Genomic DNA, 10,158 nt, shown 5'->3' on the forward strand with positions numbered 1-10,158 from the left:
AAACTTAAATTTTTGCCACGTTTTCCAAAATTCTTTTAAGGAAGTAAAGCATCTGTGAGAGTGATGACAACACTGACTCCATCTTTGGCCTTCCATCTTGTTGATGTCCAAACAAGGACCTCCCTGCTTTGGGGATACATGTTCTAGGCCCCCTGGAGGTTAATGTAAGCCCTGACCAGAATGCAGAAAGTCTTCTGATTTTCTCTAAAGGGACAACATAGCAGTCTTCATTGCAGCTAGCCAGAAGAAATGACTGGCGTACAGATGGCCTCAGTGTAGATAACTACCCTGTGACCTCACCACCATGTCCCTCTCTCTATAGACACTGGGGATTAAGTTCTCACAGTGAAAAGGACAAAGTATCAGGGAGGGGACACTATTGAAAAGAAATCTGGAAATTCAATTTTCTACACAGGTAATCCACAAAGGTACAGATGTAACAAGGAGCAAAGACTACGAAAGTTGTCATACTCTCTGATGATAGGATGAGATGTAAACACATAACATAGATCCTTATCTAAAAAAATGGTGCTCGGGCAATAACAGTACAGAAAGCCACAGAGATCCACTGGGAGAAATGACCAATGAGCACCTATGGGAGTTTACAGGAAGGGATTGAGTTGATCAGGAGTATGTAAACTTCTTCCAGTGAAGAGACCATGGAGAAATGAGGAATGATATACTTGGCCAGCAATATACAGAACCAGTGTATGCTGCCTTAATCAACATGTGGTAGGTGAACAGAATGCAAAAGATGGCAGTCCCACCATTATCTCAGAATACAGCTATAGATCAGGAGACATATTCAGGTTCTACAGTTATTATGAGAGCAGCAGAAGCCCAGCTCCTGTGAGCTTGAGCTATCTGGAAGGCAAATATTTGATGATGAGAGTGAAGGGAAAGATAGCACAGGGACATCTGACATTCTGAATGCTGGTAATAATGTGGATAAAATGAAGTACATGGTAAATTGCTGCAGAAACAGCCATTAAGCCTGGGTAAATTGTTCCAAATAGTACCAGTCCCAGCCATCAAACCAGTTACAAAGAAATTACAAAGCCCCTCTTCAGCCAGGAACTGGGTAGTCCAACAATTAATGTACAGATAAAATTTGTGGATGACATTTTAAAATCTCAGGACAGCCAAGAAACAGGTGAAGAAAGGTAACAGTGATTGATCACTGACTGGAGGAAATCTTCACAGGTATGTTCTGCTTCTCATAGGATAACCACAGCAATCTCAACTAAGTCACCTTGACATCAAAGGTTGTCAACCCAAATAAACAGTTCCACAGCATTCCTCAAAAAATCGGCTCTTTTGGAACAGAAGTTTTGAAAATGTATTACTGATTAATTTTTAGCGGTAAAGTGCACTTAACTGAGTAATGTGAAATTAAATGATAAATAAAAGGCTTACAATGATTAAAATGAGTAAGAAAACAATGGGGAAAATTATGGATGAAGTGAAATGCTTTCCACAGACTCTTACATTAGTCTTCAAACATACAGTACCACTGACCCATAGAGGATAAGAAAATTGGATTGTCTGGCTTCCTTAGAGAACAACAGCCCAAAGAACCAATGTAGTAACACTTGCCAACTCAACTTTGGCTCTGTACTTTTCTTACATAATGCTTTTAAAGTCTTTTAACTGATTTTTTTTTTAATCTAAAGTAGTGATATTACTAAAAATTTAAATCTAATTGTCAAAAGACTACTTCAACCTAGCTGGGGTTTCATATATTTTTTTAAGATTTTATTTATTTATTTGACAGAGAGACCACAGTAGGCAGAGAGGCAGTCAGAGAGAGGGGGGAAGCAGGCTCCCTTCTGAGTAGAGAGCCGGATGCGGGGCTTGATCCCAGGACCCTGAGATCATGACCTGAGCCGAAGGGAGACGCTTAAGCCACTGAGCCACCCAGATGCCCCCATATGTTCTTAATCTATGATCAGAATGTATGATGATTAATTCCTTTTTTAAAAATTTGGAATTGCCTTTCATTTGTTGCTATAATCAGACTCTAATGGGGTTTCTCAACTTTAATGAGCACATAAATTACCTGGGGATCTTGTAAGACTGCAGATTCTGTTTCAACAGGATTGAAACTAAACTGGGTCTAAGATTCTGAATTTCCAACAATTTCTCAGGCGATGCTGATGGTGTTAATGCGAAGATAACACTTTGACTAGCAAGGCCTTGGACCTCACTTGTACTATCCCAACCCCAGTCCTGTCTAGCTGAGAGCATTCCTATTAGCAAGTGAGATCAGGCCTGCAGACAATGGGAGAAATAGATGAGAGATTATAATCTTTTTAAAATAAATATTATCTCATCCCCTAAAGAAACTGAAAATTTTTTCCCAAACAGTGGTTCTCTTGCAGGCAAGTTGTTAGATCTGCTGAGATGTAAATAGGTTATTCCTTATATGCTATAAGCTTGTCTTAAACACTTTGTAATATTTTTTTTAATTAACATGTAGCAAAAAATAGGCCTCTGAAAGTTAAGAACCACAAAACAATAAAGAAAGTAAACCCTTTTGTTGAAAAGCTCCGATTCCCATGTTAACATCTCATTCACAGCCTAATCGTAACCCAATTAAGAAAATTAAGATAAGTAGAAACAGCTGGAACAGAAAGCACTCGGAGTGAAGTGTACCCTCCGCACTCATTATTTGATGGAGATCATTACCCAACTCTACACACAGTGCGTGATATTTAATATGATTGGGCTAATTTATATCTGGAAAGAATAAGAGCACCTATGTAAAGAAATGAATCGACTTATTAGCTCTGATTCTTTAAACATTCCGCTATTTGATGTTTCAAGTGTAGCCGTGTGACACGCCTCGGTTATGTTGTTAGTCTCCTTTCTATGTCCCCGCATGGCTTTTCCTCTTACCTTTTGGTCATGGTATTGTATTCACCCTGTGAGTGTTGCAACCAAAGAGGCACTGGCAACAACACTGAGATGTCCAGTGTTCAATTTTATGTGTAGTTAGTGTTAAAGACAGAATGAAAGCCTGGTTTGAATTTCACACCAGTAGTTACACACATATAGTCTTGCATTCAAGGGACTCTCACACTGAGGAAAAGCCTACATTGTTACAGCATGTTTTTTAAGAAGACAAGTTATGCATCACAAAAGGACATTTTTTTTCTTTTCTTTAATCTATGTGAGATGATGGAGGGTAGCTAAACCAATTCACAATTCGTGTAAATCAAACCATCATGTTGTACACCTTAAACTTATACAGTGATATATGTCAATTATTTCTCAATAAAACTGAGGAGAAAGAGACCACAAATTATACTGTTAATAGTGACTTAAATTCTTCAAGTCTTACTTTCCTCATGTGCAAGAATAGGCAGTAACCATTCATATCTCACAGAGCTGTTGAGAGGATTAAATGAAATAACTCATGTAAAACCCTTGGATTGTGCCTGCCTGTGCAACTTCTCAGTAAATACTAGCTATCTTTATGTATGGGGACCCAGCACATGGATTATTATGATTCATGATCTCTCCTCAAGATCAGCTCCTAGACAAGTTAAATACAGTGTAATTTATAGATTGTCCTGTGTGTATATACATGGATATCTTGCCATCCCAGCAGGCCCATCTACAATCACACTGTGGAGTTCATGAAAACAACTAAAATAAATGACAGGAAAAAATAATACTTCTGATATGCACTTCGGTAATATGAATATAAGCTAAAATATTAATGAAGACATAGTTTCAAATTATCTTGGTGTATTTCCATTTTAAATAAAAACTCAAAGATACTGGATTTTCTTGTCTGAGACCATGTGTAGTTGTTATCTATGGCTTCTGCATTTTAAGTGGATGGAGTAAACAAAAATAATAATGCAATGGATTACATGATTTCTAAGGACTGCAAACTCCAGTTCCCCTCTACACACACACACACACACACACACACACACACACAATACTATACCTTCAAATATACATTTATGGGAAATATGGCCATCTAAAAAGTGACCCAAGCAGTCTGATAAATTTGAACTTTGTCTACACAGTAATAATAGGACTCTTCAATTTGATCAAGACTGTAAAACAACTCATCAATTTCATGAGAGGTAGGGTTCCTTCATGGAATTAGCCAGTGGTTCACTGAGCTCATTGATTAATTCAGTCAGTTTATACCATCTGGTAACCCTGGAGAGAGAGTGGGCCCAGGTCAGCAGCTTCAAGCACTGCTCTGGTTTATACTGGAATGATAATATGTTGGTGGGATAGCCATATTAGGATTGGTGAGGTTTCTCAGATTCTGTAAGAAAATGAGCTACTGGCTCTATTTTGTATTACCAAGAAGAAAAGGAACAAAAACAAAAGAAAGATGTGTTTTCTGGTACATATGTAATGTGTTATATCCACAGGATAAATGGGCTAAAATTCCATTTCTGATATAGCAATCTCAGATGGAGAAGAATAAAAATAATATATTCATGACTGTGACTAGATTTGCATTAACATAGCTAAAGGTAAAATTTTACCCCTTGTGTTTATGCTTCTTGACAATCTGGTACTTAATTTTGGGGGAATTTCTATTTCCAATATCCTCGGGCAATATACATATATAGAAATATTCAGCTACTTAAAAGTGACATGGAAGCAATTCTGCGTATCTTTCATGACTAATGGAAATACAAAAAAAAAAAAAGCAGTTTCTAACTGGCTAAGCTTGACAAGCTTAGATTTATACTTCACAAGCCTGATTATTTATAGCCCATTTATTTCCATACTAACTATAGAACGATGAAATAGTCAATGAAGTTTGACTGTTATTTTGAAGATTTGTAACCAGATTACCTTGTACATTTTGTTTGAATTGTTTTTTCCCAATAAAGTTATTATTTTTTAAGAATCTAAGGAAAAATAATTGAACATGCATAGTATTAAGAAATAAATAAAGGTTCTTAAAAAACAAGAATAATTTCAAATAACATTAGTGAATTTAAAAATAACTGGTGTTTTTTAAAGGGCCATTATGTAACAATTAGATATACAAGTTAATTAGTACTGAGAGAATATAATCTTATTAGGAAAAAAAAAATACAAAGTCTCTGTGAAATAGCCATCCATACATCCAGCCTTGCAAAGGCTTTCCTGGGCTTCCTGACTCCCCTCTGGGATCCCTCTGCCCTGCCTCCCTAGCTCCCACCAGCAGTGTGCGGTCCTACCTCCAATTCAAATGCTCATCTGGAGAGCTGGAAACAAGTGTGGGGCCTGTGGAGCGCTGTGAACCTTCTGGAAGAGGTTCAGGGAGCTGGGAGGAGCTTCCACAGCTGCTGCTTTCTGTGTATGGATTGCAGGACAATTTTAGATGGCACAGTGGCAATGGTGCATGATGAAGAGATCTACTTGCAAATCTTGCTGTGTTAAGAAGGATGGGCTGAAAGGCTATTGTTGCAGCCAGGGCACTGGCGCACTCAACATGGACAGTGAGGAGAGGCTGGGTATCAAACCCAAGTGTGTTCAAACTCACATGGCTACAACACACCCAAACACTTCCAAATTTGCTCAGAAATACAGTGGTACTGAAAAGTGTCCCACATGTAGGGATTTTGAATATGCTGCTGAGAGGATAATTGGAGCTGGAAAACCCTAGTACAAAAACTGTTTCCTAGGTGCCGACTGTGGGAAAGATCTTGACTCAACAACTCCAAGAAGATGAAATCTATTGTAAAGGATGCTATGCAAAAAACTTTGGGCACCAGGGACTGGTTATGGTTATAGAGCAGGAGTCCTTGTTCATGCTCAGTAAAGTTGTACATCCAGAACTGAGATCATATGCTGAGAAACTCTATATAATCTAATATGAAGCTACTGTAAAATTCTATGAGCACATAGGTCCTATTACCCTGTCCATAGGTATACTGACTGACTAGCAGAAAGAGAGCACTGTATCTTTTTGCTTTATTTATCAGTATTTTCAAGAGCCATTTTTTTTTAATTTGTAAAATTTTTATTATTTATTTATTTAACGGAGATCGAGAGAGAGAGAGAGACTGCATAAGCAGTGGAAGAGGGAGAAGCAGAATCCACACTGAGCAGGGAATCCAATGCAGGGACTTGATCCCAGGGCCCTGAGATCATGATGAGAGTCAGAGGCAGATGATTAGCCAACTGAGCCACTCAAGCTCCCTTCTTTTACATTTTAAATAAAAGTTCAGCTTGAAAGTAAAAAGTATCCCTATGTAATATTCACTATTCAAATACAATATTTCAAAAACATTTATTTTTTTAATTTTTATTTTTTCCCAGCATCATTGTGATATAATTGACATACACCATTGGGTAAAAGTGTATAATATGTTAACTTGATATAATTACATTTTGTAAAATGATTATTAATATTAAAGAAATATGTTATAACTTCTATTCCATTAAAAGTTTCAACCTTATTTGCATTGTTTTATATTGGGGCAGGATCCTATGTTTCATTAAAATGCTTAGCATCCATAAGTTTTATCTGGCTTAATTTTCCTGTCCACCTTTTTAAACACATGCAGGCCATAAAAGCCATCAAAAAAAATCTACAGATTTTCTGAGAGGTCAAAAGCTGAATTTGAGAAGTCCTCATAATTGTCAGGGGCTACAGGAAGGATTAGGGTAACTCGGAGAAGATTTCCAAGAAGCATATACTTTCTAGGAAAAGTAGAACTTGATTTTTTCCCAATATATTCTTGAAGTGTCCTTCATACCATATTCCATTGAAAACCACCAGCTCTGTTCATTCTCTTCAATACATAGTTAAAAACCTATTTGAGATTTCTCTGCTGATTTTATCAAATCCAAGTCCCTAATTCAGTGTTTTCTCCCCCAACAATGGACTTTGAAATCTGTTTGTTCTTTTGCCTATGACACCCCTTTTTGTTTAGAACACTCTTCCCCTTCCATTCTTCCAATTAACTCCTATTCCTTCTTTTAGACTCAGTTTTGCTCTCACTTCATCTAAGTCAGAATGGCTATGTTATATTGTAGTAAAAAATAATCCCCAAATCTCATGGCTATCAACATCAAATATCTGTGTTTCATCCATGTTATACTTTTGATGTAAAGGAGCAGGAAGTTCTGTTAAATGCAGGTCGTTAGGGCTGGTAGAGGCCCTATTTCTTCATTTCAGGATTGAGATATGGCAATTCATAGCGAAAGAAATGCAAGGGTACACGCTGGCCCTTTAGGCTTCCTCTCCAAAGATGACATGTTATCTCTGTCCATATTTCATAAATGGCCAGTCACATGAACATACCTGACTCAAACAGGAATATTAAGAGTACAAGCCAATGGTGTGTCCAGTGGAAGGACCAGGCATTTGTGACCATCATTTTGTAATCAAGGGAATAAAATGTGCTCCGTATTTACCATGATACGCACTGGCTATGCTGCTTTCAAATTCTACATGTATATCCTGAGTGTGAATCTACGTCTAACAATTTCTAAGTTATTAATTACTAATAAGTATAATACATTATCCTGGCTCTTGACAACAGGAAATCAACCTTCAACCACAAGGTAATTAGCCACTCTATCTCTAACTTGCAAAATTAGAACATGCTTGAAGAATCAATAGGCCTTTGAGGTGATTTTTTTCTTTTTTAAACTTTGAGGAAAAACATTTCAGCGAACAGTGAGCTTGCATAATCAGGAGTAAGACAGCATTAAAAATAAGTGGAAAGGGGTGCCTGTGTGGCTCAGTCAGTTAAGTAGCCGACTCTTGATTTTGGCTCCGGTCTTGATCCAGGATTTTGGGATTGAACCCTGTGCCAGCCTCTCTGCTCAGCAGGGCATCGGCTTGTGGATTGTCTCTCTCCCTCTGCCCCTGCCCCCGCACTCTCTCTCTAACAATAAATAAATACATCTAAATAAATAAATAATAAACATAAGTGGCAAAAGTGAGCACAGAGTGAAAAAAGACCTATTTCCCAGCTAATTAACCTACCAATTTCTAAGTCAGGGATATATTCAGACAAATTGAAAACCTTGTCATAATGTTGAGGAGGAAGATAAATTTTCACACTAGAACATTTAAAACATAAATGAGATCTCGTAAAGAATTACCATTTTATTTTTGATTATGGCATAGTAAAACACTGAGACTCACCCACAAGAGGGAAACCCTCTCTTCACTGCCCAAATAAAGGAGACTATGGAGGTGTTAATGACAGACTTGATTATGCACCAAGAGAACAGTAACATCTGAACACAGGCAAAGATTCCCAAAGGCTGACTGACAACTCTCCTTTAGCAGATAGTTCTTGGAAAGGAAAAACAAGTTTCCGTTATCACTTTCACCACTTCTTTAATGAACATTGCCTGTATCTGACTGGTAATCCTTCACCCATTCCCCCACTGCTGCCCCCAAGCTGTACATAGATATGGCTATAGAAAAATGCTAGGGAGAAAACCTGTCTTGTGCTGGTGCCATATATGTGCCTAGCATACAGATCCTTTCTTTCTGGGTGCTAGGCATATGATCACATGATTTTCTTGGACTTCTATGCACCATTTTGCAATTAGTTTTATGTTTTACTATTTTGCATTTGTTTCACTAAGGCTTATAGTGTAAGTTTTAACTAACTTAATCTTCCTGCTTACTTCTTTAAATATATGAGGAATGCTCTAAGGTTAATGGAGTTACATAGACAAATGGCAAAATCAATTTGAAGAAACATAAAGGACAAGTCTTAAGCAAGTAAGATCACAGGGTGCCTGGGTGGCTCAGTGGGTTAAAGCCTCTGCCTTCAGCTCAGGTTATAATCTCAGAGTCCTGGGATCGAGTCCTGTATCAGGCTCTCTCTGCTCAACGAGGAGCCTGCTTCCTCCTCTCTCTGCCTGCCTCTCTGCCTACTTGTAATATCTCTCTCTGTCAAATAAATAAAAAAAATTTTTTTTAAATGACCATATTTTTTAAAAAAAGAAAGTAAAATCACATTTTCATTTGTGTAACAAGGAAGAGGGTCCTGAACTCTTCTTTAATACAACTTAAAATAAAATTTAAAAACTGTAAATTAATCAAGTTAAGATACTGTATTATTTCTTATATATTGCAATTCCCTTAGCATTTTGAGCATTGTGGATTTTTAGCAAATATTGCCTCATGAGGATATGATCATCATTCAGTGAATGATGCTAATAAAGTCTAGATAATTTGGCAAAGCTATAGCCAACTCAGGTTTACCCTACTGCTTAACACCTCTGAGGAACTCTATGAGGATAGGCTAGAGGACAAAATTATGTGGTGGAGAGGTATTTCTCACCCTGATCTACTTTACTTTGAACACTTTACAGACACTTACTTTACAATGCCTTTCTAGCATTGTGTACCATAGTGCTCTTTCATCTATAAACAAAACAAAATAACATAAGACAAGGATCTTTCTTTCCTCTCTATATTTATAAAATACCATCTCCTCCATTGTCTTTTATTTATATGGAACAAACTGGGTTATTTTAAAAATCATAGTAACAGGAAAATTGACCTTAAATTTTTCACTTCTTTTGGCCTTCAGCATAGTGATTAGCTGGCAGTAGACTTGTTTTATCAGAATAATAATAATAGTTTTATAACTATAAAAGACCATCCCTATAAAAGTCAAAAAAGGGAGTAGTCAATGATAAATGCTGTAATTTTAAAGACTTGTGCTCTGGTTTGAAAAATATTCCCTTTTCTTGTCGTGTAGAAGTAAAACACAAGATGGTAGTATCTCTCTGAATTTTGGTAAATGTGCAAATCTGATCAACAGAAATATAGTAACTATATTTTATTTGCTGGTATAGGTCCATATTAAGTAATCAGTTTTAGCATTTATCTGTGTATTTCTATTAAAAAAGGAAAGAAAAAATTACTGTTTGTTACCATTCACAATTAAAGATTAAGTACATATAATTTGTAGGGACTATATAACACAATAAGGATAAAGTAGTAAACAGTGGCAACGGCCTTAGCATCACCTAGAAGATATAAAAAGAAGCAAATAACTGCCACAGAGAGAGATGAATGTCACATGAAAGAAGTAGAGATACTTTGTTATTGGGGTTAGCTATGGGATGGTGTGTGGCAAGGCTTGTCCGAGAATGTAATTTTGAAGTAGAGCTATAGATCAATAAGTAGTTTAATAGAAGGTTGGA

The 10,158-nt window shown here is 36.9% G+C and overlaps 1 pseudogene; it reads left to right on the top strand.

The window, feature by feature from the left end:
• The first annotated feature begins 5,218 nt into the window (after positions 1 to 5,218).
• Positions 5,219 to 5,791, top strand: LOC116875666 (annotated as a pseudogene).
• The last annotated feature ends 4,367 nt before the right edge of the window (positions 5,792 to 10,158 follow it).

Source organism: Lontra canadensis, unplaced genomic scaffold (assembly GCF_010015895.1).
Source record: "Lontra canadensis isolate GAN:19392208 unplaced genomic scaffold, GSC_riverotter_1.0 scaffold42, whole genome shotgun sequence".
In the NCBI taxonomy this organism is placed as follows: Eukaryota; Metazoa; Chordata; class Mammalia; order Carnivora; family Mustelidae; genus Lontra; species Lontra canadensis.